The sequence below is a fragment of the Engystomops pustulosus genome, chromosome 11 (genome assembly GCF_040894005.1).
Source record: "Engystomops pustulosus chromosome 11, aEngPut4.maternal, whole genome shotgun sequence".
Lineage (NCBI taxonomy): Eukaryota > Metazoa > Chordata > Amphibia > Anura > Leptodactylidae > Engystomops > Engystomops pustulosus.
The window spans coordinates 79,969,625-79,979,864 of NC_092421.1; positions in this window are offsets into that span (position 1 = coordinate 79,969,625).

A 10,240-nucleotide genomic window follows, 5' to 3' on the forward strand; every position below is an offset into this window, starting at 1 on the left:
TGGTACTGTGTGGCCCTATATGTTCCTGTCTGGCCCGGTATGGTACTGTGTGGCTCTGTATGGTGCTGTATGGCCCTGTGTGTAGTCTTTCTGCACTTTTGAATTATTCTACGTGGACTCTTAAGATTAGGAGAAAACATTTGATTTAAGCTCTAATCATTCTCTCACCGATATGGAGATTCTCCCTACATATAACTGTATGTTTGTGTTCATGGTGGGTGCAGAGGGTGTTCTTGCACCCAGAGCCGGTAGTCTAAGGGGGTGTATTTTCTGCAAATCAGGAGACAAGCTATACTTAGTGTAACTAGAAGAAGTGTGACCCCTATGAATGGGGCCCCCTTTACCCTTACAAAAATATACATGTCTTTATAGAAACATATCCTGTTTAATCCCTGAGCTGAGGGGTTTTGCTGAAAAAACTATTATAAAATTCAGGATAATGAAGCTCTGTCGCTCCTGTGCCTGGCTCCGGGGCTTCTCCTCTTGCACTGCCTCAGAGAATGATGTAATCACTGGGTTGTGCGTGACAGGCAGAAGTAATCAATTGATGCACCATCGCAGCTGCTGTGTATGAGTCATCCAGCTCACATTGATTAGTCTTGTCTGGACGGTTCAGGAAGCTTTGTGTGTAATGTGCTTATGAACAGCAGCCAGCATGCAACCCAGCTTTCCCAGGGTCCTGAATTTTATAATTGTTTTTTTTCAGCAAAACCACTCAGCTCAGGGATTAAACAAGATATGTTTCGGCATCAGTGTAGCTACAGCATTCACAAGGTATGTTTGGTTCATACTGCATCAGATTAAGGGTACATTCACACGCGGTATGCCAGCCGTGCGGGCATACCGCCGTGTGCTGGAGGTGAGGAGGAGGTGACCCCTCCTCCCTCCATAGGAAATAGCGGCACACGGCCGCACATCTGCCGAAAGATAGAGCTTGCTCTATCTTTTTGCGGTGTGCGGCCCGGATCGGTGCCAAACATGTGTGGCACCGGATCCCCGCCGTGCCGCTATTGCCGTCTATGGGGACGTACATGCGGCCGCAAATTTGTGCCCGCATGTACGGCCCCGCAGACGGCAGTGCAAATGAGCCCTAAATGTTAGATTTCCACCATCTTTGTTACTTTCTGTGGGTGGTTTGTAGCAGTCGTATTTCAGGACGGGAAGGCTTGTGCTGTCGCAGTTTATTTTTCTCACATTGATCATTTGTACAACAAATTGTTTAAAACACTCTGAAAACAAGAGAACTTCAGAAAGTTTCCTAAAACAGCAAAACCACAATTAGAGGCTTCAAAGATGAGGAATATTGTACAGACTCACCACGTTATTAGCGCCAAACTGTAATTAGCCTCTCGCTTAGAAACCCATCTGCTTCTATTTATCCAGAGCCCATGGTTCTCAGGTTACAGTCCTGAGGAGCTCGTGTCTCCTCCACAACAAGCAGGTGAGTCCATAAAATCCAATTCTCTGTGTTATAAATAGACTGCACGACATCCGATCATTTACACAGAACCTGGAGATTATAATCCATCTCTCTTATTTCAGAGAGGAAGAACATGGCCCGTATGTAAATAATACACTTCACCATAGCGCAGAGTCAGCGCTATTCACTCCAATGGATCCTAGCGGCAACACCAGCCTGGACCTGTGGATAGATGTGGAATAGTTTTTATACTTGTTTATACAGATTTTGATACTATATACTGGGAAGACTCCTGACGTATAGCTCTGCTGCAACCACTCGTCACTCATCTATCAGGTGTAGTTACTGGAGACACATAACTGCATCCTAGACTAGCGTAACACCAAGCTCTAGAGCCACAAGGAAGAAGCGACTGTCACAGATCAGAGGGGGCGAACTGTCAGAAAGTCTCTTAGGGATGAGACATCAGGGGGAAGGGGGTGTGACCCCCGAAATGTCACAGCACAGTGCTCACAGCACTTTCGGGAGGCGTCTGCTTGAGTTAGGGTCTCTATCCATGCACCAGAATACTTTGGTTGTTTTAAAGGACATTCAAAGGATGGACTGTGATTATGCTTATGCAAGTTTACAAATAAGTTTACAAATATACTCACATACTCACGTTAACTTTTGGTCTTAGAATGTCATATTCACTATGACAAAGTTCAAAGAGCTTGCATTCTCAGACCACAAGTCAATTTATCAAAAAATGTGAATGTTTTACGAGAAATTATGAAGTAAAAGGAAGATTTTATCCAGAAAACTTGTGTGGTCAGTTTTGCTCTTGGACACTATTCATTTGATGCGTTTGGGGAGTGAAGGAGAGCTCCTAGTCCTAGATCACATCACAGGTTTATATTAGCTCCACCGTTTACGTATTTGTTGTGTGAAGAGTCTGTGGATTCTCTGGACCACTGCAGGAGATGGTACTAGCCGCAATCCGGGACCGGAGTCTAATTGGCACCTGATCCTCACCAGAGCCCGCCGCAAAGCGGGATGGTCTTGCTGCGGCAGGGTGCTACCAGGTCGTTCCACGGGTGCAACTAGGCAGCCAAGGTAGTGCGGAGGGGGATGCAGGACACAGTCCGAGCCTGGGATGACAGCAGGGGTACAGCTTGGAAGGATGAACTAAGACTCGCGGCAAGACCACAGGAGGTGGCACACGGTACAGGCAGGCAGGAACTGGTAAGGGGAACACAGCCTGGGACGGATGACAGGAACACGGAGGAACACTGGAGACACAGGGAACACTGGAGGGCTTTCACTTAGCAGGAAATGATGCTGAAGATCTGACAAGGCAGGAAGGGAGGTGCCGGATTATAGGGGTGAGCCGAATTGCTGAGCTCCAATCAGGAGGACGCTGACCCTTTAAGTCTAGGAGAGCCGGCACGCCCTAGGAGCGGTAGCGCGGCCTAGTCAAGAAGCAGGAGCGCAGTCCGGGACGGGGAGCGGGACAGTGACAGCGGGGACCACGGCACCAAGAGGGGCACAGGTGTGCCCACGATCCGCGGCATGGACACCCATGACAGCCACCATGGGCAACAAGGTCCTACATTCCTGGATGATGGTGTACTGTTAGAGGTCTGGAAGTGAAAGTCCACAACTCCAGGATTAACTATTGTTAGTGAAGGTCCAAATCTCCAGTTCCCCCAAAATAAAGGTTGAGTTTCCACCACTGCTGGTCACCCGTCTAGGACGATGTTTCGTCATAGAGACCTCTTGTTCAGAATCAAAAATCAAGTTCATCCCTGTGCAGGACACCCCCGCTCCACCACTGCTCTGATGGAGAAGGACCTGCTGAGCGCGGATTGGTCTGTACTGGGAATTTGTGGGTTCTCCACTGATGTACAATGATGATTGGACTATTTATTGTCCTTTTCATTTTTTTGGCTCTGAAAAATCCACCTAAAACCTAATGTCTGTCTTCAGCCTCACGTCATTTCCACAATGAAATTCTCCATCCAAATCGATGTGACACAAAAGCCATTGAAAGGAATCGAGGTCGTCTCTACCGTAAACAGATATCTTCCCAGAATTTTGGGACTCTGAATGTGGGTTAGTAAAAAGTTTTACATATGATTGTAGAGGAAAAGATTTTTGCTTTTATACTAACAATTGCTGCCTCTGCCGTGCAGGTTATAAGGATGAGGGATGAGCAGGTAGAGAAGCCATTGCTCATCTTAATTAATGAATCATTGTGCAAATGTCACATCTGCCTGTTATACGAGCGGCTGCTGCTCTCTGCTCTCTGCTTGCAGTGATATTTAATATCCATCTTTGTTGTTTCATTGTTTGCTGCTCGTCTCATTAACACCATAAAAAACACATGGCAAAATAATGTTCTTTTCTAATGTAAATTTATATGGTAGATTCATTCAAAATTCAAGGAAATCTACCACCAGGATGAAGGGTTGTAAACCAAGCACAGTGACCTACTGGTATGTGTCCTCTCTGGCAGGATCTGCTCTTCTTTAAGTTTCTTATGCCCTTATTTTTAAGAAAAAAAGGCTTTAAATATCATGCAAATGAGTCTGAGGGGCTCCACTAACACTTCTGTAGCCTGAAGCACCTCAGGCTCATTTGCATAATTTTAAAAGCCTTTTTTGTAAAAACCATAACTTAAGAAGTTAAAAGTAGTTCTGATCCTGCCAGAAGGGGCACAAGCAGTATGTCATGTGCTTGGTTTACAACCCTTCGTCCTGGTGGTAGATGTTCTTTAACCCCTTAACGCTCTGCGCCGTAGCTCTACAGCGCAGAGGTATAAGGGATGTATGAAGAGGGCTCACGGGCTGAGTCCTCTTCATACAGAGGTGGAGGTTTTTGCTTTTTGCACAAAACCCCCACCGCTAATAACCGACCGCGGCTATTAACCCTCTAAACGCCGCCGTCAAAGTCGCCGGCGGCGTTTAAAAGACGGCGGCGCGCGGGCGCCGCCATCTTTTTTCCGATCGCCACGCCCCCGAACGTCATCGGGGCGCGGCGATCGGTTACCATGGTAGCCTCGGGTCTTCTTTTGACACGAGGCTACATGGCTTATGCAGGTTCGTTACAATGAGCCAGCGGCTCATTGTAATGTATGACCTGCAAAAATGCCATATATTGCAATACTGTAGTATTGCAGTATATGGTAGGAGCGATCTGACCATCTAGGGTTAATGTACCCTAGATGGTCTAAAAAATAGTGAAAAAAAAAAGAAAAAAAAAAAGTTTAAAAAATAAAAAAAATTAATAAAATATTAAAAGTTCAAATCACCCCCCTTTCCCTAGAACGGATATAAAACATAACAAACAGTAAAAATCACAGACATATTAGGTATCGCCGCGTCCCAAAATGCCCGATCTATCAAAATATAAAAACGGTTACGGGCGGCGGTGACCTCCGAGGCGGGAAATGGCGCCCAAATGTCCGAAATGCGACTTTTACACCTTTTTACATAACATAAAAAATGAAATAAAAAATGATCAAAATGTCGCACAGACCTCAAAATGGTAGCAATGAAAACGTCGCCTCATTTCGCAAAAAATGACCCCTCACACATCTCCGTGCGCCAAAGTATGAAAAAGTTATTAGCGTCAGAAGATGGCAAAAAAATTTTTTTCTTTTTTGTACACATTCATTTAATTTTTGAAAATGTATTAAAACACAATAAAACCTATATAAATGTGGTATCACCGCGATCGCACCGAACCAAAGAATAAAGTAGGTGTGTTATTTGGAGCGCAGAGTGAAAGTCGTAAAAACTGAGCCCACAAGAACGTTTTTTTTTCAATTTTTCCACATTTGGAATTTTTTTTCAGCTTCGCAGTACACGGCATGTTAAAATAAATAACATCACGGGAAAGTAAAATTTGTTACGCACAAAATAAGCCCTCACACAGGTCTGTACACTGAAAAATGAAAAAGTTATGGATTTTTGAAGTTGGAGAGCGAGAAATCAGCCGAAAAACCCTGCGTCCTTAAGGGGTTAAAGTCAATAGGCATCTGGTAGAGATGAGTGAATTGCAGTGGACAAAGTGGAATTCGATATGAGTTTCATGAAAGATTTGATTCTGCACTGGATTCAAATTTCCAATAGTTCTGATCCCAGACGAGTGTGGAAGCCTTTTGGAGACCTTCCTTATGCTTTGTCCAGGACACGCAAAAATTCCTACCAAAACTGGGAGGATCTTAAAAAGTAGCCACCGGAAGCCCTGATGTGGCCTGGGGGAGTGGTGGGTCCTCCTGGTGGAGAACCTTGGATGTAGTTCTGAGGGAACATCTGCCGGACTGTGCTCTTCCTGGAAGACTGGGGGCAGGAGCTCCAGGTTTTCCAGGGATCTAGGAGGGCAGCCTCAGAGACTTGGACAAGGCACCAAGCCATGGCAGAAACCCCAGGAAGTCAAATAAGACATCAAACTGGTTCAAATCAAATTTTTTGAAAAAAGACAGTTTGCTCATGTGATCCTTTTCCTAGTAGCAGCATTTGATCATGTGATCCTTTTCCTAGTGGCAGCATTTGATCATGTGATCCTTTTCCTAGTGGCAGCATTTGATCATGTGATCCTTTTCCTGGTTGCAGCATTTGATCATGTGATCCTTTTCCTAGTAGCAGCATTTGATCATGTGATCCTTTTCCTAGTAGCAGCATTTGATCATGTGATCCTTTTCCTAGCAGCAGCATTTGATCATGTGATCCTTTTCCTAGTAGCAGCATTTGATCGTGTGATCCTTTTCCTAATAGCAGCATTTGATCGTGTGATCCTTTTCCTAGTAGCAGCATTTGATCATGTGATCCTTTTCCTAGCAGCAGCATTTGATCATGTGATCCTTTTCCTAGTAGCAGCATTTGATCGTGTGATTCTTTTCCTAGTAGCAGCATTTGATCTTGTGATCCATTTCCTAATAGCAGCATTTGATCGTGTGATTCTTTTCCTAGCAGCAGCATTTGATCATGTGATCCTTTTCCTAGTAGCAGCATTTGATCATGTGATCCTTTTCCTAGTAGCAGCATTTGATCATGTGATCCTTTTCCTAGTAGCAGCATTTGATCATGTGATCCTTTTCCTAGTAGCAGCATTTGATCATGTGATCCTTTTCCTAGTAGCAGCATTTGATCATGTGATCCTTTTCCTAGTAGCAGCATTTGATTATGTGATCCTTTTCCTAGTAGCAGCAGTTAATCATGTGATCCTTTTCCTAGTAGCAGCATTTGATCATGTGATCCTTTTCCTAGTAGCAGCATTTGATCATGTGATCCTTTTCCTAGTAGCAGCATTTGATCATGTGATCCTTTTCCTAGTAGCAGCAGTTAATCATGTGATCCTTTTCCTAGTAGCAGCAGTTAATCATGTGATCCTTTTCTTAGTAGCAGCATTTGATCATGTGATCTTTTTCCTAGTAGCAGCATTTGATCATGTGATCCTTTTCCTAGTAGCAGCATTTGATCATGTTATCCTTTTCCTAGTAGCAGCATTTGATCATGTTATCCTTTTCCTAGTAGCAGCATTTGATCATGTTATCCTTTTCCTAGTAGCAGCCCAGAGCTGAAGGCACATGGATGCACTTGTGCACTGGAGGACATTTGTTCTTAGTATTAATGAATTTGGAATAAAAGCCTTTTCCCAGTTAACACACAAATGACTCATTTATGATAAGTAGTATCACAAATCACAGATCTGACATTTTGTGTAGGTACCAAACGCTTCTTTTCTTCTGCAGCCCCCAAACCACTGGAAGTAATAGATATGTTACATAAGAAGCGATAGAGATGATGATTTGGAGGTTAAAAAGACAAGAAATGGTTTTGTAATTGGGAATTGAAAATCTATAATGATGACATCACAGAGGAAGGTCCTGGCAGGGTAATATACATATATAATATTACAGTGTGTGCACAGTCCAGCTTATACTGACGTCGCATCTAAACTGTGCAATGATAACGTGAGATATATGAAATGATTGATAAAGAAGCAAATAAATTAGTTTTTTATTATAATTGGACTGTTCATATTACATGAAGAGAACCTGTCACTGGGGACCTCAATTTAACAGACAGTTACAGAAGCCCATGACATAATCCACTGTGTAGTCCCAGGGGTTGGGCTTTGGTTTGGATTTATTTAAAAAACAACAACAAGTAACTTGTCTGTGGTGTAGACTCCTCAGCTCTCTCCCCCACCTTTGTGCTCCTGTACAGCTCCTTCCTCCCCCACTGAGGTGACCTCACCAGGCTGTGACCTCTGTGAATAAGCAGGAGGGAGGAGCTGTCCAGAAGCACAAAGGTGGGGGCTGATAGCTGAGGAGTCTGCAGCACAGACAAGTCACATGTTTTTTGAAATGCATCCAAGCCAAAGCCCAACTCCTGGGACTACGCAGAGAATTCTGTCAGGATGCAAGGTAAGCTATAACACATAATTATGCTGTAATGCAAATGCTTAGAGAAGGCAGAAAGACATATGTGCAATAGAGGTGTTATGGGCTTCTGCATCCTGTCTTTAGTAAAAATGAGGTCCCTGGTGACAGGTTCCCTTTGAGCTCTTCTCTCTATTGAATCCTTTAAATCCCTTCCAAATATTTTGGTTTGAAGCACATTTGTATCATGATGTCAAAGAAAAAGAAAGGTCTTGTTCACATTGGGGGGAATTCTATGGACTCTTGGTAAATACGGGATCAAACCTTAGGTGGACAACACTTTAGTAAAAGTTGCGGAGTGGCCGATGTCGCCTGGTTCTCCAAGATGTTTTTCTAAACTGATTAAAAACTGATGACAAATTGCCTTCAGCTTTCATCACTTTCTTCATCTGTCATCCTTGACTGTAAAATGATAGCACAAATCTGCTACAATCTGTGATACAATATTATATTCACATGAGATTCTTCTGTGCAATGCAAAGGGTGAAATTCACATCAAATGTATCAAAATGAATTTGGACAATTTGGTAAAATCTGCAACTAAAACCCTCAAATCAACCGAATGATAATTAGAAGTGTTGATAAAGACGTCTGCAAACGGGAGAAGAATACTATAGAATCATCTTGTGTCCATACTGACCACCATAAGCCACCAATTTCAGAAGATTTGATTTGTTTATTATAAAACAATTTGGGTTGGGGGGGGGGTTGCACATTTGTCATGGCTTGTGCGACAGTTATATACAAAGCATCCTACCTGGAGTTTACAATAAGTAGTAATTAAAGGGAATCTGTCAGCATTGACGACCATGCAGACAGCTGCAGACAGTGTTGGGTCCTGTTAGCCCTAGAGATCTGCGTAGCTGTACATTTGTATATTAGTAGAGACAGGACAATGAAAAGTAAAGTTATAATCCAGCTCTGCAGCTCCTGTAAGGGCTCTGGGCGGGTCTTTCAGCCTGAAGAGCTTTCTGCTCAAAGTCCTGTGCTGATCCACAGCCGCTCCCCTCTGCTACAAGGAGGAGCTGTATCAGCATTTTGGTTGGACACTTACAGCAGTCACTCAGAGCAGTGGGGAGGGGCTGTAGGACAGTGCACTGGAAAGATCAGAAAGCCGAAGCACTGGCAGGAACTGCAAACCAGGGTTAAAAATGCCCTTTTTGTAATCTTGCTGTGAAATAAAACACACAAAGATGGGGCTAAACAACTCTCAGGGGTATATACCTTGCAGTCTTGTATTAGGGTCAAAACTAATTATGGATTCTCTTTAAAGTATTTTCCATTAGGGCAAAGTAACAAAGTGGGTAAACAAGTAAAAAAAACTCGAAACTTGGAATTGGGCTCATCCCCACCATGGACACCTTGAGCCGTAGGTTCAGGGACTGAGGCCCTTCTTACACAAATGCAATGCCCACAGTATCGCCACCGAGTGCCATGGTGCAGTTGGGCTTCCATTCATAAAACATTCAGATTTCATTTGGTGCTTGAAAACCAAACACTTTAAGAACCGATCATTAGGGTTCTATATTGTGCAAACACAGAAAATGCAATCTGAAGATAAAGATCCAGTTCTGCAGATAAAGATCCAGTTCTGCAGATAAAGATCCAGTTCTGCAGATAAAGATCCAGTTCTGAAGATAAAGATCCAGTTCTGAAGATAAAGATCCAGTTCTGCAGATAAAGATCCAGTTCTGCAGATAAAGATCCAGTTCTGCAGATAAAGATCCAGTTCTGAAGATAAAGATCCAGTTCTGCAGATAAAGATCCAGTACTGCAGATAAAGATCCAGTTCTGCAGATAAAGATCCAGTTCTGCAGATAAAGATCCAGGTCTGAAGATAAAGATCCAGTTCTGAAGATAAAGATCCAGTTCTGCAGATAAAGATCCAGGTCTGAAGGTAAAGATCCAGTTCTGCAGGTAAAGATCCAGTTCTGCAGGTAAAGATCTAGTTCTGCAGATAAAGATCCAGTTCTGCAGATAAAGATCCAGTTCTGCAGATAAAGATCCAGTTCTGCAGGTAAAGATCCAGGTCTGAAGATAAAGATCCAGTACTGCAGATAAAGATCCAGTTCTGCAGATAAAGATCCAGTTCTGCAGATAAAGATCCAGTTCTGTGATCTGAAAGATGAAATTCTTAAATGTAAAGGAAATCAGAATCAATCATGTATAAACCAGGGACACCTGCTCATAGATCCAGGCACCACCACTGCAGTATCCTTTTGAATCTACACTGTGACAGCCTCTGAAGCTGCAGCACGGAGGAGCTCTGGTAACCCTCCAGAACCCTCTGGTCCTTTAGCATAACTGTAATTACTTGATTAGTTGATATTGGAAGGAATGAGCAATGTCCCTGTTTTATCAGGATGGATTTTGATGGTAAATTTCCTTTA